The sequence below is a fragment of the Mesoplodon bidens genome (genome assembly GCF_964165515.1).
Source record: "Mesoplodon bidens genome assembly, chromosome: 5".
Lineage (NCBI taxonomy): Eukaryota > Metazoa > Chordata > Mammalia > Artiodactyla > Ziphiidae > Mesoplodon > Mesoplodon bidens.
Window position 1 is genome coordinate 5,594,788 of NC_138161.1, and position 23,170 is coordinate 5,617,957.

The 23,170-nt window shown below is 40.9% G+C and overlaps 1 protein-coding gene across 2 annotated transcripts in view; it reads left to right on the forward strand.

The window, feature by feature from the left end:
* DSCAM (DS cell adhesion molecule) overlaps positions 1-23,170 on the forward strand; it is a gene marked incomplete at both ends in the record, with an annotated part of 733,770 nt that overhangs the window by 297,846 nt on the left and 412,754 nt on the right. The window lies entirely within an intron of this gene.

Consider the following 23,170-nt stretch of genomic DNA (forward strand, 5'->3'; position numbering starts at 1 on the left):
GGCAGAGGGAAAAGAAGACAAAAAGGGAAGGTGAGCTGAGTAAAGCAGAGAAGGAAGCCAGGAAGACAGACAGAGGGGTGAGAGATTAAAGAAAGAGGTAGTAAGAGAAAGGCAGAAGAGGGAAACATGAGAGCCCCATTTGTGCTTGTTGTCAGAAGTTTTAGAAGAAATGGGCAAGCACTGAGGCAGCTGGAAGTGTGTGTGGTGCCTTCCCTGCCCATCTGAGCACTGCCATCAGGGATGCAGTTGTTCTGTGAATGGGTCTGATGGAGGGATGCTGCTCAGGTATGAACAGGGATGTTAACGCACTATTACTCCTAAAGCATGTAACTATAAAACGGTATAAGTTCACTCAACAAAGATGAAATATGCAGTGAGATATAAAGATATGACAAATTGATGACTATTACCATTTCTGATTAACCAGGTAGTCAGAAGCTGATGCCTCCCTAAGAACATCCAATTATAGGAAACCTGAGATCTCCTTGCTCTTGGCAATAGATTGACATGGAATAATGCACCTTGAAGAAAGCCTCGCACACTCTCCTCTCCCCATTCTCCGACAGGCCTTGAAGATCATTACATTTCATGGTCTCTGACCGTTGAGACTCCAGAACATCACAAGATGCCCATCTTTCCAACAGCTTGAAGTACTAGATGTAAGATTTGGAAGGAGAGTGACTATGCCTGTCTACTTGCTTCTGTGTCTCCCATGCACACTGTGGTGACTGCACTGAGCAGGTGTTAATATTTGTGAAATGACAGAAATGAAAGGAAATAGTCATTTTTGTGAGTGAGAAAGAGCAGGATTACCTCAAGGTAGAATGGACACATGAATTTCTTCTCATCTGTGATCGCTGGATCAAGTTTCAGTGGAAGGAGAACACTGTCAGGTTGATTTTGCTGTCCAAACACACACCCTCTCTTATTGCAAAGCTATGTGACTTGCCCCCCTCTCCGTTTGCATTGCAGAGAACGCCCTTCTGTGTGCAAGTCTTTTCCTCAGAAACTAGACCTCTAATCCGGTACCTTTTATCTACTTAAAAAAAATTGTTTTATGGAAGTATAGTTGATTTACAATGTTGTGTTGGTTTCAGATGTATAGCAAAGTGATTCAGTTATACAGACATATATAGATTTTCCAGATTCTTTTCCCTTTTAGGTTATTACAAAATATTGAGTAGAGTCCCCTGTGCTATACAGTAGGTCCTTGTTGATTATCTATTTTATGTATAGGAGTGTAGACCTGTCAATCCCAAACTTCTAATTTATCCCTCCTCCACCTCTTGCCCCTTTGGTAACCATAAGTTTCTTTTCTGTGTCTGTGGGTCTATTTCTGTTTTGTATACAAATTCATTTGTATCATTTTTTAATTCCACTTATAAGTGATATCGTATGATGTTTGTGTTTCTCTGTCTGGCTGACTTCACTTAGTAGGATAATCTCTATGTCCATCCATGTTGCTGCACATGGCATTATTTCCTTCTTTGTTATGGCTGAGTAATATTCCATTGTATATATGTACCACATCTTCTTTATCCATTCATCTGTCAATGGACATTTAGGTTGCTTCCATGTCTTGGCTATTGTAAATAATGCTGCTGTGAACATTGGGGTGCATGTATCTTTTCGAATTATGGTTTTCTCCAGATATATGCCCAAATCTGGTACCTTTAAGCTGGTGAAGGTACAGCTCATGGTCGGAGGTGAAGTGGCTTATTTTGTGGAAGTTCAGGATCATAATTTTATTCAGTGAATAATTATAAAATTCATAGACTCATGGAATGTTCATTAGTGATCTGATTCTGGTTCAATCTTTTCCATTTTTTTTAGTTGAAGACCTCTTTTCTTTGAAGAAATGGTAAGGTTGCTCAACCCAAATCATGTTCATTTTGATTATTTTGTTATTAAGTAACATACATTAAATTCATGTTTCCTTTTCAATGGGGGCTCTCATATGTTACTCTAACAAAGAAATTCACCTACATTAAACTTAATTCTTTCCATTTAATTGTATCTGTATGTGAATATGTTTTAAACATCACTTTCTTGGGGGCTGTTATGAAATTTCCCTTTATTTCTTTATCTGTAAATTGGGTATGGTAATACCTGTTCTAATCTTCTCTCCTTTCTCAAGAGTAGCTGAGAACATGTGAAGGCACTTTATGAACTGGAAAGCAATAGACCACAAATAGAATTAAACAAATTAATAGAATTTTATTATACTCCCTGATAAATTTAACCTTTATATTACCACATACATGCACAAAACAAAATGATTCTGATATATTTTTTAAAAGACAAGATAATAGAATTTTATTATCCTCCCTAATAAATTTAACTTTTATTATTAACAATGTGCGCAAAACAAAATGATTCTGATTTTTTTAACATCTTTATTGGAGTATAATTGCTTTACAATGGTGTGTCAGTTTCTGCTGTATAATAAAGTGTATCAGCTATACATATACATACATCCCCATATCTCCTCCTTCTTGCATCTCCCTCCCACCCTCCCTATCCCACTCCTCTAGGTGGTCACAAAGCACCGAGCTGACCTCCCTGTGCTATGCGGCTGCTTCCCACTAGCTATCTATTTTACATTTGGTAGTGTACGTATGTCCATGCCACTCTCTCACTTCGTCCCAGCTTACCCTTCCCCCTCCCCAGGAATTTTATGGAATTTTTGAACTACAGAATAAACGTAATATGATTTTCTTAAACATAAATTTCTTGTTTTTATTCTAATATGTAAATAAACACATCACTAATACCTTGAATAACTTATTATTTAGAAATAATATATCTTAATTCCTAAAACAATTTACTAGACAACAACAATTAGTGAAGTCTGACAATGCAACTAGAATATTAGTGATGAAAATACTAGCTCTACTGACATTAGTAAGTTCTCCCCTAAATTTGATTGCCTTTTATTGAAGTATAACCAATATAGAGTTTATTTCTATATTAGATTTAGCTGTATTTATTAGTGTTTTATAGCGATTGGAATGTTTGGAGGGTAGTTTAGGGGTCTTTCAGAAAAAAAAAAATTCCAAGCACTTATTATGAAATTTGCTTTGTATTCTAGTTTTGTTTCACTTCACCATGCAGGTATGAAATCTTTAGAACTTTACAAAATATGATGATATTGTGCTTGGGCCATATTCTTGCTTTTTAGTGTGATTTGATATGATCTTTTCATGGAGTTTTCACTAACTTGCTGCTGTATTTGAAGTGCTGCCTGTTGCCAGGGTCCACGTCTGTGTCTGGTCTTCCTTGTCAAGCTGAACCAACTGCGTTATTGGCATCTGCCATTAGGCTGGATGTGCTCAGGCCTCCTGGGAATTAAGGGACAGGCCCCTGCCTCTGGGTGAGGTGAACAAAGGGGGAGATATCACCCCCCCTCAATGCCCTCCCAGTGAAGAATAGAAAATCAGATCTGCTTAGGCCTCTGCATGCTGGCAAGGATCTGCCAGAGATTTCCCCATCCTTCAGTGTAAAAGAGAAGCAGTTTTGGTAGAAGAGCCTTTGCTAATCAGTGGAGCGCTAGGAAACGGTGCAGAGGTTTGACATCATCTTGGGTGTTTGGGGTTCACTATCCATACTCCTTTTAAACTCCGCTTCGTGCTTTATTTTCTTGGAATCTGTGGCTGCAAATGACTATGCTTTAGGAAACTGAGAGTCCAGTGAAAGCTTTTTGCTTTCCTGTGTAGCATACAACTCCACTAGAACCACATCAACTTCCAAAAACAGGCAGAATTTGGGGGATGGGGGTGGAAACAACTTTCTCAGTGAAGACAAGCTGCCATTCCAAGAGGCAGCAATGAGAACTTTACGTTTCAGACATCAGACAGCTTAGCCATGTCACACCCCGGCCCCGTTTTTACCATCTTCTTAATGCTCAGTGACCAACCTTTACTTCAGAAATGCTTCGTTTTGCCTTCTTTCTATCAAAACTTTTTCTGCACATTTAAATGACAAACTATTTGGTTAGCATATTTGAATTTAATTTAAATTAACCTATGCTTGGAATCTTTTTACCGTTACTAGTTTGCATGTAACAATATAATTGAATTTATTCTAATAATAACAAATAGACTTTGGGGATATTTAACCTTCTCATTCTGAGTTATAAAGAGCATGTTAATTTCAAGTGTGGATGAAGTGTAAATCTCAGCATATTTCATTTGGTCAATTTCATTATTTATTTATTTAATTTATTTTCCAAAAGTTACACAAGCAATGCTTGTTTGGTTTCACACGTTGAATGATTTGGTAAATCGTTTGGTAAATACCCAAAGCTACCAGTCTCCTTCCCTGCCTGATCCTGTGATGTGTGTCCCATCACACCCTTCCCTACAGCCAGATTAAATACGACCTCTCAATTTAGAGTTTTTTTCACTTTAACAGGCAAAACAAAATATTCAAGTCTACCCATTTTTCACAACTACATTTAGAAATACCTGTGGATTTTTGGTCGTAAAGGTCCAGGGATTGGTGCTTTTGTACAGCAGCTACGTAAGGAGGCATCAATTCAAAAGTGCAAGGAAGAGAGAGAGGCTTGAGGGATACAGAGGAAGTTGCCATGTAACGTTGTGCAAAGGGCGGCTCTAACCATCTCTGTAAATGCAACTTATTTAAAAAAATGGGAAATGTACATAGGAAGTGCATGAGTTAGCCACTGTATAAAGCCAGCAGCGTGTATGTAAATATGTGAATACTGTGTGTCACCCATAGTCAAATAGAAGAGCTGCCTCTTTTAATGTATAAGACTATTTTCTGAAATCAGACCTTGCTATTTAATAATGGTTGCTGTTCTGTTAACAAAGAAAGTATTTTCAAATCAAAATGTAACTTCTTTAATAATATGCTTTACATTTGTGGTTAATGTTTTAGTAACAGTAGAGCAAAATATATTTTTCCTCCTTTGATTACTACCAGATTTTCCACATTATATTTAGGGTTAATATTTTACCAACAAATATATGTTTTTCCTCTTGGACAACTACCATTTTCTTTAGCCATATCAACAGACTCAGCATTTTGGTGAGACACGTGATGTCAGGGATGTAGAAAAGGCTACTAACTCTCCCTTAGCTGCTGCTTTCAGTCAGTGATTGATTCTCAAATCCTGTTTACCACTTCATACTGGAATGAAGCGGACTTTGTGTGAACCACTTGGTTTTTCCAATTCAGCGAGATGGAGCAAACAAATGGCCAAATAACCTCAGATTATTTCATCTTTCCTCTATAAAGTCCGTGAGTCAGCAGCTCCCCTTGGCATTTTTCATGTTTATCCGGGAAGCCCGGGGTAGTAGTGGGTTCAAGAAAATGGCGTCAAAACTTCAAACTCAGGATCTCATTAGCTGGAATATCCATTCTTTATTGCTTGTCTGAAAACCAGATGCAATAGGTGTCGCCACCTTCCCAGAGCACGTGAGCCTGGCTGTTGAGATCCGTGGTGGGTGGGAAGCTTTGACAGTGCTCATTTGTCTTGGAGATTAACAGTGTAGCTTATAAAATTGGTTATACGTTTTTGAAACGCAAGCACGCAGGGCATTCGTTACAAAGCTTTCCCCGTAAACCTTTAAAGAGTCTCTAAAGAAGCCCAAGTTAGTTAAGAGTATCATATTCAACTTATACTTTACAATGGATGATTTTGTATCTTGCTTTTTTAATGGTTCTTCGTATCATTTTAAACATTTTCCTGAATGAAAAAGAGCCAAATATGGCTACTTTGCTTATTTCATGGATAGACACTTTGAATAATAGAGCTATTGGTGAAGTGTTAAAAGCCAGGAATGCTGTTATCACCACACACACAGGGACTGGATACGGGAAGCATAGTGGGATTTCAAGTGAGGGGCACTGCGTGTCACCATCCCCAAGTGATCCTACGTGATGAAACGAGATCCCCAAAGAGCAATTTAAAGGGCAGGTTTGAAGCTCGAAGTTCCTGACAGCCACCTCATACCTTAACAACAGCCTGCTCTCTTAGTAACGTGAGGGTTCCTGTGAAGAGGTGGGGGAATTAAGGAGAAAACTCATTATAGCATTAGCCATTTAGGGGTGTTCTCTGGAATTCCACGAGGCAGAGTTTATGGAAGCAACAAGTGATAGCAAAGGGATTGAGAGAGGTCTGAGAAACAGAATTTTTCTTAGAATTTACCAGACTATTTCTCAGAATGTTATGAGTGAATTATAAGCATCTCTAGACTTTCCTAGTCGAATCAAATAGTAAATAAACTAGTTAAAAATAACTGGAAGGAAGATGTAACATGTGAGAATACTTACCTACATGAAAATAGTTCCTTCCCTCTGCTTACCTTTGCAGGGGAAGATGGTGCAACATTGTGACTTTAAAACTGTGCTGATTTTCTGACAGGTTCTGGACTCAGCTGCCCCTCAGAGTTTGGGTCTGAATGTCCACTGTAAGTGATGCTGGGCTAAATCCGTTTCCACTGGTTCCACGAACTCTTTCTTGTCAAGGTTGTTTCAAAGCTTTCCTGTTATATCAACTACCTGTGAAACGAGTAAACAGGCTGCAGAATGCAGTTGCAACCACAAAACCAAATCCTGAACAAGGCTTTACCTTCCAGCTGGCGGAAGCCTCAGTCTTAACTTGAATTTTCTGAGTCACATGGCACCAGGGAACCACATAACCAGCCCCAGGTGTCTCCCTCAGAGGAAGACATAAAAGCCGGTGTGACATACAACTTCCACTAGATGTTATTGTTAAATAATGGGATTTTTTTCTAACAATCAAATAATACATGTTTCGTTTGGATAGTTTAAAAACTACAGAGAAATACTGAGAAGAAAATAAAAAGCACTTACAGTTTCATCCCCCAGAAATAATTAATCAGGGACTCTGTATTGCCCAATCCCAAGGGGAGGGGTATCCAGATTCACACAGAACACCGTGTGGAGGGTGGCCCTGAACTTGAGCAGCTTGGGGGTCTGAATCCCTACTGCCACTGATGGTATGTGTTATTTGAGTCTTTTGTGTAGCCTCTCTAGTTTTTCTTTTTCTTTACAAAATCAGCATCACTGATATTGCCAGTTTAAAGCTTGCTTGTATTCTGTATATCTTAATGTAATGCCTGCTGACCAAGGCATTCCACATCAAGAATTCTGTTTGCTGTGAGAAGTGGGCTGTTCACACGAGGAAGGGCTGAGGCAGGAAAAGTGCTGGGACTTGGAGAGAAAGCAGTGAAGACAGGGCTGGAGGCCTCCTGTCCAGCTCTGGGTCCTTGTGGCCATTGCCATGGTCATGACCCAAGTCCTGGTGTCCACCTGCCCTAGGAGTCAGCCTGCATCCCTGCTAGGGACTTGGTATTGGGTGATGAACAAATCCTCTTTCATGTTTCCTCCCCTCTGCTCCCATTCCCTTTCCTTGCCTCGTCTCTTCTCTCCTCTCCTCTCCTCTTTCCTCACTGTTCCAGTCCTGGGACACATGAGCTTCGAAAGCTGACCAGACACAAGAGTGAGGGGGAGATGTCTGTGTCCTGTGGATTGGTTCTACCAGAAACATTTAAGAGCTGCTAATGAGAAACTCTGCAGCTGTTGCAAAATATCCGATCTCACCTTTCCTTTGAAAGCTTGAAAAAGAAGTCCTACTAGTCAGTGAACCAGTGGCAGTGATAGACTGCAGTAATAGTCGATGATAACCAATCTGCAATAACAATGAATCAGTGTTCAATTCTGAGCTGACTTTTGGTATGTCTACTAGGGTTCCGAGTTAGACAGTGAAGATGCTCTCCAGCTTTTACCAAAAACAACCAGAACTAGATCTCAATCTTTGTAATCTGAAAAATCCAGAGGAAATATCTATCCTTATTAAATCATTCAATTAAAGAGATCAATCATCAATGACTTAAAGATTCAGATTCCTGCTCTTTGGTGTATTTTAGTTTCAGTGAGTTCCTGTAGCTACATGGGGAAGGTAACAGTAGAAAAGAAGTGGTTGTGGATAGTCAGTATCCTATAGCTACTTAAGAGCACGGGCACCTGCTCACTGCCTTATTCTGGCTACAATAGGAGAAATACACCACTCATCATAAATGTATATTAATAAGGTCTTTGATGAGAAAGCTGGTGACAAAAGTGATTGGAGTTTAGTTTTCAAAAAAATCTTTCTACTACGGTGAGATGCATTAGTAGGAGGAGCAAAACATTGTGGTCTTATATTAATACTAATTTTTTTTAGTCTAAGCGTATCAGGCAGTAAGTGGACACATTACACTGTAAAATGCCCTGAAGTAGGAGAATTGTCTCAGCTCAGGGGACAGCAGAGTGCTCTTTGAATTCAGCTCCGTGACTCATGAGAGGTGTGACCTTTGACACCTCACTCTCCAGACTGTAGTTTCCTCATCTATAAAAGTAACCTAGTAAATCTCTTCTTGTGGAAGATTGTTGGGAGGTAAGAATTAAAGAGAATATATGCAAGTGCCTCTGTGGATGATGCTTCATTAAAGGAAGCACAGGGGCCCCAGTTGGCAGCTTCACTCTCTGGAATCAGGGCTTTTAACCTGTTGAGTGCCATGGGGCTCTTTGTCAATCTGATGAAGCCTGTGGAACCCTCCTCAGGACAGTACTTCTAAATGCATTAAAAAAATACATAGCATTATAAAGGGAGTCATTTATCATATGTTTATTAGTATATTCGGTAGACAGAATAATGACTCCCAGAGATGTTCCTGTCCTAATCCCCAGAACCTGTGAATATTTTATGTGACTTGCCAAGAGGGAATTAAGGTTGCTAATCAGCTGTGCTTGACAGGAGCTTACCCTGTATATTTGTGAATATTGCAATTTTGCTGACTCAATCACTTTTACTGTGAGTGATGGGCCTTGTTGAGTCTTTGTTAATTCAAATACTTCCATGTGACATGAAAATGTATCTTAGAAGATGATTTTTTTCAAAGTCTCGTTTCCTAGAACCATAGGAACATAACTGAGTTGACATCTAATTAGTATAAGTAACTGCTTTGAAATTACAACTCTTATTTCTTGGTTGCATGTTTATTGTGAGGGAGAATGTGCTAATTGTGCTCAGAAGTAGCATTTTTCACATTCTGCTCGCTGTAAACCTCTACTTTCAATAAAAGGAGAAACACATCATGAAAAATTCAAAAGTAGCCATTGCTAGATAACCCTCATTACTTCAGTGCTGGATGACAGGCCATGCAGAGGAGTCAAGTGTCATTTGCACACGTGAAGATGAGCAGAAGCTAAAATATTACTGAAGCCAGAACACGGATCACAGTCTCTAACTTCTTCTTCTGGACCAGGTCTTGCGTATTCAGTTATGGTGAATTACCTGACCTCTTCAATAAAAACATAGGAATACATAGTCAGTGAGAATAAATTTAAGTCTTGACCCCTAAAATAAAAGATGAGTTAGCTCAAGAGTGACTGAGATTTTTCCTTCTCTTGCTTATCACTTCATGAATATTCAGGGATCTAAAAAAGGCCTTCTTTGATAATGCAGTACCAGCAAATGGATTTCTGCTCTCTTATAGGCAGCTAGCTCAAACCTCCATTGCTTTTTTCCCCTGCATATCTTAACCTAAGACTACAAAACTCAACAATTATAGACTCTTTAGGATTGCACAGATAAGATATCAAGTTGAAAATCAGACTGTGCAGTTGCAGTGAATTTTGAAGACAAGATAAACTGTTAATTTTGAACTTAAGGAAGCTTAAGTGATGGGCCAGAGAGACTTTGAACCTGGCTACCATTTCTCAGAACCATCTGGTTCATTGAGTCTGGGCCAAAATGGACTTGACCTGTGTGAAGGGTTGAATTATGTCCCCTCATCAATTCACATGTGAGGTCCTAACCCCCAGGACCTCAGGATGTGAACTTATCCGGAAACAGGGTCATTGCAGATGTAATTAGTTACATTAAGATGATGTCATACAGGGGTAGGGTGGGACCTTAATCCAAAATGACTGGTGTCCTTGTAAAAAGGGGAAATTTGGGTACAGACACACACACACAGACACACAGACACACACACCCAGGGAGAACACCATGTCAAGACTGGAGTTATGCTGCCGCAAGCCAAGGAATTACCAGAACTTAGGAGAGAGGCCTAGAACCGATCCTTCAAAGGGAGCATGGCCCTGCTGATACCTTGATTTCTGACTTTAAGCCCCCAGAACTGCTGCTTAAGCCGCTCAGATTGCAGTATGTTGTTACGGCATTCCCAGCAAACTAACATCACTCCTTTAACATGCTCCAGCCAAATTCAACCCACAAGTGCTCAACCAGTTCAAACACTAGGCATATCATCCTATAAAAAGCAGGAGAGGCACGGCATCTTGTGCAGCAGCGAATTCTAACATCTCTATTAGTCATTTTGCTTGTCTGGATCTCAAGTTTTATTCAACTGCTATTTGAAGAGGTTTAGTTTTTCTGAAGTCTTTCCATTTGCCTGCCCCTAAGGGCAACATAACATAAAACCCCAGAGGGTTTGGGATTTGCCCAAAGCAACCTGCTATTAGCTTAAACCATCTGTGAAACCTGTATTAAATCTTGAAAATTCATGTGGAGTTTTATTCTTCATCACATTATATGTGTTTGGTTCAATACTAAATAATATTAGAAATTGTTTATTACTATGTGACATTGAAGCATTAGTATTATGGACTGTGCTTATACCCTGGATTCATATTCCCTGATACACATTCCATATCCTAATTACTGGGACGCCTGTTTGAGGACTGCAGGGCTGCATTGCCTATGGTCCCTTCCAGCCCTAAAACCCTGGGCTCTGAGGGCTGTTCATGTGTGTGTCTCTGTGCATGAGTACCCCATATGACTTGGTCTTTGCGGATGTCAAAATGTACACTTCCAGAGTAAGTTAATATAAAATTAAAATTCCACTTTGTTGGAACTATTTCACTGGATTGTATGAAAAATAGGTGTCAAAGTGTTATACGTGTCGGCTGGCCAGCTTCACACTAAGGTACTTTGATCATGGCCAGTTGATTAATGTATCCTTTCATTTTGTGTATAAGAATGGCTGAGAATCAGGAAAAATGCCTCAAGTTAGATTCTGGAATCATATACCGTTGCCTTTTCCACTGAAGTCACTGTGACTAAGTCGCTAACAACCGGAGCCCCCCTGCCCAGCCTCACAACTGCCAGGAGGGAAGAGCTCCCCTTAGAATCGGGCATCACCATTGGCCCTGCTTATCACTTGGCACTTGGCAAGTTTCCTACTCTGTAAAATTGGGGAAGAATCCCTCACAGATATACTGTGAAGACTAAATGAGGTAACATATACCAAATATTTTTTATAAATTCAAAAAGGCTGTGTGGGTGTCATGAATTATAATTTGGTGCATTTCTAAATAGAACCAAAAGACATTGATGGGGTTACTGATGGGGCTGATACGCTTTGTGCTCAGGGCCAGTGTAACTCATGTTGAACTTCAGCTCGGAGGGTAAGACACTGAGAACAAGATTCTCGAGGCTTCAATTCATGTAAATTTTCAGGGAAAATAGGAATAACTACATGACAAGACTGAAGCAGTTAAGTTGCCTGTAAGTAGAGGGGTCAACAGATGTCAAATATACTTTTCAATATAGGGCATGTGACAAGACATCTTCCAAAGAATGCAACTTCCCAAGAAGTTTGTATTGTTGAAGAACCAGCAAGACCATCCGCATAGCTCAAAAGGAGTAATGCAGTGTATTAAAGGGTGAAATCAAATGAACAACAACCAAATGGATGGGCTCCTTACTTGTCAATATGGTTAGATACTAGACTTTGATGTTGATAGCACCCTACTCCAACCCAATTTGATTTTAGCAATTATTTAAAAAAAGAAAGAAAGGAAAAGTCTAGTTCTCTTGATAATGTGGGAGTAAACTCTTTAAGTAATGGACACTTGCAAAGCCAGCTGGTGAGTACGGCATACATATCATTAGAATAAACACATGGTATGATATCACAGGAGGATGGGCACTTTACACCGATTTGTTGGGTGTCTCCATGTGCCGGGGACTGTACTCTAGACACAAGCTATACAGTAGTAGACAAAAACCAAAAGACAAATATCCCCGGTCTCATAGAGCTCATATTCTGAAGCAAGGGAGATAGACAAACAATTATGTATTAGGAGGTGGTGATCAATGCCCACAAGATAAGTGAAGTGGGCAAAGGATCAGGGAATGATGGAGCTGGTACCACTTTCAAGGAGCTGGTTGGAGAAGACCATAAAATTGAGGGAGTGAGGGCATGGACCCCATGGAACTGGGAGGGAAGAGCAGGTACAGGAGCCCTGCCATGGTTGTGTGCCTGGAAATTCAGGACCTTGGAGGAGGTCAGTGTGGCTGGAGTCGAGGTCAGAAGTTGAGGAACGAAGAGATGAGATCAGAGTTTTGGGGGCAGTTCACGCAAAGTCCCATGAGGACTCTGGGTGTTATTCTGAGTGAGACGGGAATCGGTTTAGGAGCCACAAGAAGCCACCTGGGAGGGAGGAGCAGACACCCTCTCTGTGCCCTTACGTTGTATCAGCCCCTCTGTCTTGGCCCAGCCCTGGCCGTGGGCCCCCTTTTCTCCTCAGGGCTGGGTGAGGTGAGGAACTGTGTTGGCTCCATGAAAGCAGAGTTCCCAGAACGTTCATGCTCTAATCCATCCAAAGATGGCCTTTCCTTCATTAAACCCCTGGAATTCTTTGAAGCTGTGGAACCACGGTCTTCCTTGCTCTTGTGTTGGTTTCTTTAGATTAGTATGTTTCTTATCTTTAGAAGAGTACTGAAGATTCTTAAATGAGGGCTAGTCTTTAAAAACCACATTTCACATTTGCACAGAAGAGACACGTAACAAAACTTCATTACCTTGCAACTGAATACTAAGCTTTATGCCTGTTTAAAAAGTGTATTCTAATGAAAAAAGAGGCAATTCAGAGATAACCTCAATGAGAATAAAATCAGTATATTCTCAACGGAGACAGTCTTTATATATCACAATGAGTAAAAACAGAGAGCGTAATTTTTAAAAAAGGAGGACTCAAGAATTAAATTGGAAAGGGAAACAAAAATATGAAGCTCACAGGATCAATACTAACTATAACAACATATTTATGGAAACTCATTGTTTGCCCTCATCCTCTGGGACAGAAGTAATAACATTACACAAAGAGAAAGGGTTGTCAGATTAAATACAGGACACTCAGTTAAATCTGAATTTCTGGCAAACAATAAATAACATCAGCATCAGTGTATCCCGAATACTGCATGGGACAATCGCTCGTGAAGGTTTTGCTTCTAGTCAGGAAGAGTGGATGTCACCGTTAATGATTTTAGTGCTTGTCTAGATACGAGGAGATGCAAGAATTAGGCTCATAAAATCTTCTCCTGAAAATATCTAACTATCTGAAGACCTGTTCTACCAGTTTTTCCCAGAACACAGAGGGCCTCATTCCTGATCTCCACGCTGAATTCCTTTCAGGCTGTGTTGAAGGTAAGAGACGGCAGTGGCGGGTGACCTCATCCTTGTAGAGGCAGGTGGCAAGTGCCAATTTGTAGTTGACAAGCCACTCTTAGCCCCTGGACACTGCACTAACTTTGTAAATAGTCCCTTTTTTAGATTACTCTCAGAGTACTGGGCTTGAGGACTCGTCTCTTCCCTGCTGGACCATAGTACAGTAAAGGATACGAGCTAGATATCCGGTATCAAGGGTATCGTCTATGATCATGAAAATGTGAATTATTTTTAAAAAACCCAAAAAGGTTTGAAAAGAAGACAGCAGAATTGGCATTCTGGCTGTGCCATTCAGACAGTGAGGTTTTGATGGGTACTTAATTTCCCTTAAAAAGTGAATATCTACTCCTGAAAGCTTCCTGGAAGAATGAATAGAAATAGGAGTCTAAATCAGCCAAAAAAAAAAAGAAAAGAAAATGACCTCTGAATAACTAAACAATTTATCACTAGAATGCCCGTGTTCCCCATAAAAAAAGAATACAAGTGCTGTATTTACAGAACATATGTATTCAAGGAGATTTCTTCAGAAAATTTAGAAATCAAATATTTAGTAGGTGAAAAGGAAAAGCTAACAAGTCATGTCTTGTGACATGTTTTCCTGCGATCTCTGCTTCTTCCTGCCCCTGCCCCCTAGTGCTGTTGGGGTCCTTTTCTCAAAGAATGGTGCTCAGCACTTCACCTCCAGCTCAGAAACATGGGTGACTCCTTTCTGTGCATCTAGTAGGTTTTCAAGAAATATTTGCTAAATTTAATTGCATTTCCGCTCCTTTGACCCAACTGTCTTAGATGTGACTGGGAGAAAAGCAACAGAGGAATAAAGTTAAATTCCTTAATTATTTCTCCAAACTTTCCCAGAGATTTGTCAGGCACATTGACCATGGCCTGTCCCACGTAGTAAAGAAGACAAACACCTTGTCAGTGGGTGTATTCTTATTTAAGAGCTAGGATCTCGCCTGGATTGAAAGGTTCTAGCTACTCTCATCCTATAGGCATTGGAGGTCTAGGGGTTTTGTTTGTTTTAATTTGAGTATCCGAGCAAGGTGGTGGAAGGCAGGAGAGAAATCAATGACGAGATGGGCTGGTCTTGTCAAACGTTTTCAACCCTGATCAGTGCTGTGGCTGGAAGTACTTGTGTGGTTGAGTTTGGATTCCTCAGCAGCTCTCGCCGTATCTTACATGCTGTGTTTTACGCATTGTGCTGCATGACCTCATAGACGGATATATTAACTTCTTCTCAGTATTTTATAGTTTGTAAGTATCCATACTGACTTATGTATCAGTTTTCTTCCAGTCTTACAGAAACTGTGCCCCAAACACCCTTCTGTAGGAAGGAAACACCCTTCTGAAGGAAAGGGAGGTCAAGACTCTATATCTTTGGACCCCCTGCCATTGGCCAGTGACTATGCTTAGCTCTTTACACACATTACTTCGTTTAGTCTTCATAGGAGTCTTGCAGAGCAGGTGGTGTTATCATCAATTTTTTTTTTTTTTTTTTTTTTTTTTTTTTGCGGTACGCGGGCCTCTCACTGTTGTGGCCTCTCCCGTTGCGGAGCACAGGCTCCGGACGCGCAGGCTCAGCGGCCATGGCTCACGAGCCCAGCTGCTCCGCGGCATGTGGGATCCTCCTGGACCGGGGCACGAACCTGCGTCCCCTACATCAGCAGGTGGATGCTCAACCACTGTGCCACCAGGGAAGCCCTATCCTCAATTTTTGATGAGCAAACTAAGGCTCACTGAAGTAGAGTATGCTTTCTTAAGTCACTGAGCTAGATATGGCAGGATCAGAACATTCATATAAAAATGACAGTGATGATCCTTGTGACAACAATAGCTGATATTTCCTGAACACCCACTGTGAAACAGGTCCTATGTTGAGCATTTAGGCAACTGATAATAATTAAATGTTGTTATTCACCCCATTTTACAAATGAAAAAACCAAGGCTAAGCCAGGTTAAGTCCCGTGCAGAATTTAAACATGGATCTAATGCCAAGGCCCATGTTCTTTTTATTACGTGACCTGCCGTGTGTTCAGCTTTTATGAGTGTATTGAGTGACACACCAAGGATACTCGCCTTTGGAAATCTAATGCTTCACATTTCACAATTGCAGTGGTTTGAAAATTCATGGCACTTTGACAGACCATGTTAGCCTTTCTCGGTGTTAGCTGGAAATGCAAGTTAGAGATACGCTTCTGTTTGGTGACACAAAGCTGTGCAAAGGCAAATGTACATACCTGACTTTTATAGAAAGCAAATATCCTAAATATCTTTAAATCTGAGTTTCTTGGAGCAAGTGTACAATGGTGAATTTTTGTTGAGAGGAGACTGACAGATGTAGTAAGTGTTAATTGTAGCAAATTTTTAAATCATGGTTAGAATCATTTAAATGTTTTCAGTCACGGAAAATAAATTAGTTAAATGCTCACTGGAGAACGACCCGTTGGAAGTCTACCATTGAAACAATTTTGGGTATGCTCCCACGTCATGGGGGTGATTGGTTTCTAATTAAAACATGCACGATTATCTTCTGGCCATGGGATGCTGCACAGTGTAGGTTTTGCTGTTGTGATTCTCTCATTTAAGTTCCTGTGATGTTTTCTGTGGATTTGAGAAGTCTCTGTTAAGCAATGTAAAACCAACTGACTTGGGAGCCCTGTCCTGTGCCTGTGTGGGTGCTGAAGGGGACGCTCTCCGGTCTCCGATGGCAGGGCTTGAAGGAAAGATACATCCTACCATTAAGAGACACATAAGCAAAGGTAAGGGATCAGAACAGGTAGAAATCATCTGCTCTGGGGGGTGGAAAGTGAGCCTCATGTTCAGTTATTTCTTTTCTTTTTATATAATTGGCCTTCACTGACCTATCTTACTATTCAAGGCAATACAAATTCAAAGCAAACCAATTTAATTTAAATGGAACTTATCTTCATCATGTATAATACATACCTAATAATATATGCCTTAGAAAGTCAAATTTATCAACAACCCTGAAGCTCTGGAATAACATGTTTCCCTAAAACAGTGAAAAAACTTAACTTATTCAAAAGGTATTTACTGAGTGCCTATTATACACCAGGCACTGTTCTAGGTACCTGGGATACTTTAGTGAACAAAATAGACAAAAATCTCCCTTAATGGGACTTCTGTAGCAGGGAGGGATTCCTACATTAAACATCATAAATAAACCAATCATGTCACATGTTAGATGGCGACAAGCACCGTGGATGGAAGAAACGTGGAGAGCGGAGAAAGAAGAGAGGCAGTGTCAGGGCAGCCGTACTGAACAGGGGCAAGTGGTTGAAACGGGCCTCACTGAGAAAGTAGCGCATGAAGAAATGTATAAAGGAAAGAGGCAGCTGGTGAAATGTGTTTGGGGCAAGAGCTTCCCTGGCAGAGAGAAAAGCAAAGGTCTTAGCGTGAGGGCATGGCCAGCCTGTTGAAACAGCAGAGGTCGGTGGTGTGTCCCCTGGGTTGAATGAATGGGGCCCGGGTAGTAGGGCTGTGGCATCTTAGAGACAAAATGAGAAGCCAGGCTGCAAGGGCACTACAGCCCCGTAGGGTCTCTGTGGCATGGGGATCCTCTGCAGGAATTTGAGCAGAGGACCTGCCTTCCGTTTTAGGAGCTTCAGTGGCTACTGAGCTGAGAAAAGACAGTGGGGGAAGGGAGGGTCAGGACTAGAAACAAGGAGACACATGCACAGGCATTTGCAGGAGTCCCGGGCAGTACATGACAGTGTGACCGTAACGGCAGCAGAGGTGGGCAGAAGCGATCACATTCTGGATATATTTTGCAGGAAGAGTGAACAGGATTTGTTGATGAGCTATGAGAAAAAGAGCAATTAACAATAACTCCCAGATATTTTAGATCATTATCAAAATGCAAAATAGATTTTTCACTAAAAACTATTTATTCTTGTAAAGAGAATTACGTTCGAAATGTACATAATCCTAGGATGATGGCAAAGAGTATGGAGCCAAGAGGAAAGCAAAGAAAGAAAATGAACAGCTGAACCACTTGCTGGGGTGCCAGGTACGTCGCTCGTAGGAGTTCATTGACTCCATGCAGCCTCAATGTGATGTCCGGGTGGGATGTATTACTTCTGGTTTGGATATGAAAAATTCAAGGCAGAGCTCTCTAGACCTTTTCTTGGGAATGAAGTAGGGGTGAGCAAGGGCAGGCAGAGGGAGGCGGGGGTCCCAGGACATCCCTCCCCTCCCGCACTCCCTTCTCCCACCTCCACCTGGCACCTCTGACCAGGGTGCACAGTGGTGCATGATGGGCCTCAAAGTGGGAAGGGACTAAGGGTAGAGACCCAGGTAGTGCTGTTACACTATGTGAACATGGTTAGTGAAAAACAAAAATGTCCAGACTCCTATCATAGATTCAGAGTTTTTTAAAAAATGAGCTATATTTATCATGAACAATACTGTTCTTAGCAAATCAGACAGACTACAAAATCTCACATATCCTAGCTAAAACAGTGTCTCTTTCATCTTTATTTCCATTTCCAAAATTTAGGAGATGGAAGGTTTTTTTTCCCTTTATGCATAGGAAAAATGGCCCTACATTTTTTTTTAAGCACAGATGGAGAGCATAGTGCCCCATGGTTTTTGACTATCACTTACACATGAGTGTAGCATAGTGTGGTAGATCTCATGTAATATTCTTTGCGCATAGCTGGTGAATCTCTGTGAACTTTGTTTCAAATCTCTGTGAACTCTCCTGAAGCATCTTTGTTGCCTTTTGGTGGGGAAATATCTAGAATTTAAATTGTGTCTGCTGAGGATGATTCTGGAAATGAAACCAAAGGAAAACAAACCATTGTATGAATCTTTGGATGAGTATAGGAGTTGGAGCAGAAAATAATAAAATTAAGGTTTTCCTGTTCACGCTTCAGGATACCATCAGGATAATTCTCCCTCCCCCACCCCCCAGGTTAGAGGTTTCCAGCTGTCATCCTTGAAGGGAACTCTCATCAGGCGGCATCCTGGGTGGGGTGATTTAGCTTTACTCCCTTCTCCTTTGCGTGGGTGGCTCTCTCCTCTTTCTGATGTTGTTCAGTGTCCATGAAGACGGAAAAGGATAAAAAGCTCCTTCCTCCCCCTGACATGCAGAACGCAGTCAAACTTCAGAGCGGAAGTGTTTTTTTTTTTTCATTCAAACAATCTGATGCTAAAGGAGAACCCTGGACTTGACTGTCTTCAAATGGAACTTAGTGGAGACCAAAGACCATCCTCCTGGTCCCCAGTATGGGGCGGGGCCGTGATCTCCACGAAGACTTCTCAGGCCCTTTGGCTCCATTTCAGCCACATCCCTTCTTGTGGAAATAGAAGGAGTGCCAGGAGGGATGGCTTTGCTGTGGGTGCTGGAACGCCCAACGCATTTGTGTGTATCCACCACACGCCAACCAACCGCTGCTCCTGTGCTAGATGCGGAGAATGCGGAGACTTTGATTAATCTAGAGACTCAGTTCAAAGTCTGGTCCCTGGACCACCAGCATCAGCACCACCGGGGAGCTTGTTAGAAAAGGTAGAAGCCTCTGACCCATCCCAGACTTCCTGAATCAGGCTGTTTAATGAGGTGCCCAGGGGATTCAAGTGGAATGTGCCTTAGCGTTCGAGAAGTGCAGGTCCAGACTGTACATGGACAAGAGCTACATGAATCTGACTGTGGTTTAGTGGCAAGAGCCTCTCTGCTCCCTGTCCCATGCCCCTTATCTCAGTGCACAGCAAACCACCTGTTAATTCCAGGGCCGAAAGCCTAGACAGCTCCCTGGGGAGCCCCTCATAGCAGCTCTGCAGTTTCTCTAGAACTCACTGCTGTGCCCTGGTTCTCTCTCTCAGATTACTACTAACCTTCTCACGGGCTTCTTTGCCTCCACCTGGCTCCCATCCAGCAGATTGCCCATCCCACAGTCATGCCGCTTTTGCTAAAATTCCGATCCTTTTCATGTCATCTCCCTGCTGAAAAGGCTTGAGTGGCTCCCCACTGCCCTGGGGCTGAGTCCACAGTGCTGGGTGTGGCTTCCAAGTCCTTCTAATGGACCCCTCTGGCCTCATCTCATGCGACACCCCTTGTGCTTTACCTGGTGAAGTCTTCCAGCCACAGACATGGTTACCTTCCACCTGAGAACAGAGAAAGAGGGAAAGAAGGAGGGTAAGAGGGAGAGAGAGGTGGAGGGAGACCTGCCTGTCCTGGAGGTTACTGAGCCAGCCCACAGAAACTTCAGGACCAGGAATTAAATAAAAGACCCATGAAAGGCTAAATTTGAAAGGACTGAACCTTTGTGCTAAGGATCCTGAACTTCAGGCTCCAAAGAGTTCCTCAGTGTCTTACCTCTTCTGTCGCATATGTGTCTTACCTCCTGCTTACCTGGTGCTCCCAGCCTGCTAGAAAGAGAAACAGTTGTTAAAGGCCAGCGCTAAGGCCACCACACCAGGGGACAAAGGGGTAGGCACTGAGGAAGGAGAGAAATCCTGTAAGGAGCCAAGCAGGAGGTCAGAGAAGCCTACAGGGGTGCCACTGACCCCTAGACGTCCACCTGATGCTAGCTTACCTCAAGCACCTGTGATGGCTGGTGTGGATCACAGGACTGCAGGCTTATGCTGTTCAGGGGACCCAGGCAGCCAGAAAGGAGGACTATCTGTTTACTCCACGGAAATTCAAAGTGTTAGATTTTTTATTTTTAATTTTCATTGGAGTATAGTTGATTTACAATGTTGTGTTAGTACAGTTATACATATACATATATACATTCTTTTTTAGATTCTTTTCCCATATAATTCATTAGTACAAAGTGTTAGTTTTAATGCTAAAATACTGCTATATTATGGGCTAGAATACAAGATCTGTGTACATTTCAAGGCTAAAACATCAAGCTTAAAATATCTTCTTGCACAGTTGTGGACCCCTTTATATTACAATCGATCACAGACCCCAAAATAAAGCCAGGAAACCATGGTAACCTTATGTCAGTAGTGTTCTGGGGAATTTGTGTGTCATGCTTGGTGTCACACCAGATAGAGAAAGGACAACAGCTTCAAGAGGTGACATAGCCAGCAGGAAGAGTAAAAAGCTACCAAGAAACACTATTAAAGGATTTTTTTAGGAAGTAAAATCCTAATTCTCACACAAACGTAAAATGAAGCTAAGTCAAAGATTTTATTTAACTTATTTATTAACGAGAGGATGGGTAAGATGTTGCAGCTGGTTCAGTTGAGCATTTGACTTACAGGGTTTGTATTCTCTACAGAACAAAATGGATTTGCATTGCCATGAGCAGGAAACCTTTGCATGGTTACAGATAGGAAATGTTTGCATTGCTCTGTGTTTTCTTAGTTAACTTCTCTCTCTATGCAGTTGTAAATGACCCAGTTAAAGACAAGCAAAAGTGAAGACAGCCAGGATGGGTGAACTGAATGCCCACTTAATCACTTTTTGCTCATTTCATTCTTCCCCAGTTTTTTCTGACAACATGTTTTAAATGGTGAAATATTGGACTTACCCACAGCTCATAATTTTTAGATCTGGACTTTGTTTGCAGGTGGGGAGACTTCTGAGGGTTCAAAGACCTGGGGTGGGGTGGGGATATTCTTGAAAGCAAGAACTATACCTAATCTTTCATCTGCTAGGGCCCCGCCTACTCCATGGAATTATAATTCATAATTATTAGCCAATAGCAGAAATGTTGAGATTAAAATAGCTTCATTCCTGAAAAAATTATAAGTGCTCACTCGGTGCCTTGGTAGGGAATGAAATGATTAAATATCTGATGCTTAAACTTCCCATTTGAATTTTAAAAGAAACACAGTCATGGAACTCCTTTGCACAGAAAGCTTTACCAATTCTCAAGAGGTATCTATGTACTGGGGCAACCGAGGCGTGTTTCTGCTCTGCTGTTAACATGATATGGAAACCAGGGACACATTCCTACCCAACCCAGTGAGATTCTGTACATGGAAAAAATGTCATCTAGGTTTATTCATGGATACTCATAGCTGTTAAATGAATTATATAAAAAAGTGTCTGATAAACAGCTTAAACAGTTTTATTGTATATGTTTAATTATAATATGCCTCTATTTTATGGAAAAATAACAGATGTTATTAAAGAGAAGTTTTTCATAGTTATTTAACTGGGTGAAGACATCATGGCTTATCATTCCACACAATAAAACTGCTTTGAAAAATAGCTAATAAAGCTAGAACTCCCATTGTAATTTCTTGTCAAAGAGTTTAGGCCAAAAACATTAAAACCAAGGCAACTTAACCCTTAAATCAATTCATTGCCATTTAGCTGGATTTTCTCTTCAAATTAAAAAAAAAAAACCTATAATGATATTTTAAATGACTAAAACCACATTTATCCATAAGAGGTTCCCAATAAATATTTACCCTTCCCTCTCTACTTTGCAAATAGGATCAAAATTAAATCAAAATTAAATCTCAGGCTGCTTTTGGAAACTTTTAAATAGATATTTGCTATTTTCTAAGTGACACAAAATCAATGGGAATTTGTACTTTCGTGTGCACATACGCACATGTGTGTTTTCCACTAACTACATTTGATTATATGTTTCTAATCTTCTAGAAATTAAGAAGAATCATTTGTGTTTTTACAAAATTAGTCACAACCAATTTGTTCTCAAATTTTATGAGAGGTCTTTCACTGACACTGTCCATCAATATATAAAAAGCTAGTCAGACATATTTTTGAAAATAATTAAATCTGCCATACAGCCACTCTACCTTAATTACATGTTCACAATTAGACAGGCCATGTATCAGGAGCCTTCCTGATTGCATTCTGTGTATTATCACCTCATTTGCAAGCACACATCTGTTGGGAAGTAAGGCCCCCCTGTGCCTCCCTTCTCCTCTGTTTTACACCTAGAAAAGTCCTGAGGCAGAGTGCCAAGAGCTATAAATTGTCCTGCTGAAAGTCTTTGGGAAAAAACACAGGGGCCTCACATATATAAACGAAGGGAATCAACAATTCCAGAATCAAAGCATTTATTGCCCTCCCCTGTCAGGACCCAACCTCTGGGAATATATGTTACCTTTTGCTCTAATTCCTTTTGTAATGGCTCTAGAGAATGGGAAGCTGTAATGATTTCTCTGGTCTGGATTCTCAAAACCAATAACATTTTCTTCTAGTTCAGTTTCAAAAACATGAAATTGTTTCAATCAATGCCTATGTTGTCGTGAGGAAAAATTCAGAGAGACTCTCTACTTTAAAGCTTTTTTGAAAAAAAGTTGATCCGAGAGACGACAAAGGAGAAAAGCGAGCTAGAAACATCTATGTGTGGCAAAAACGAGCGTTAGTTTTATTAGTTTGGGGGCTAGGCGTGTGTTTTAAATGTGTTCAAAGAAAACACATCCAATTTAGTTATGTCATTCTGTTGCTGAAAGGCAAAAAATTAAGTATCTCCTAAAGAAGAAGTTTTCTAGAGTAGATAAGTATACAGTGGTTACATTTGGAATGCTGGTTAGCGGGGCCACAGTATATAATCATGAAACGTAGGGAAGAAATTCACCTAGATGAATAGAGAGGCGAGGAATGATCTTCATTTCTATGCAACAGTGCCCACAAAAGGGTGGCATTGCTCTGTTTTCACATATGAATAATGAGACACAAGGTCACAGGAAGGAGAGGGACAACACTTGTT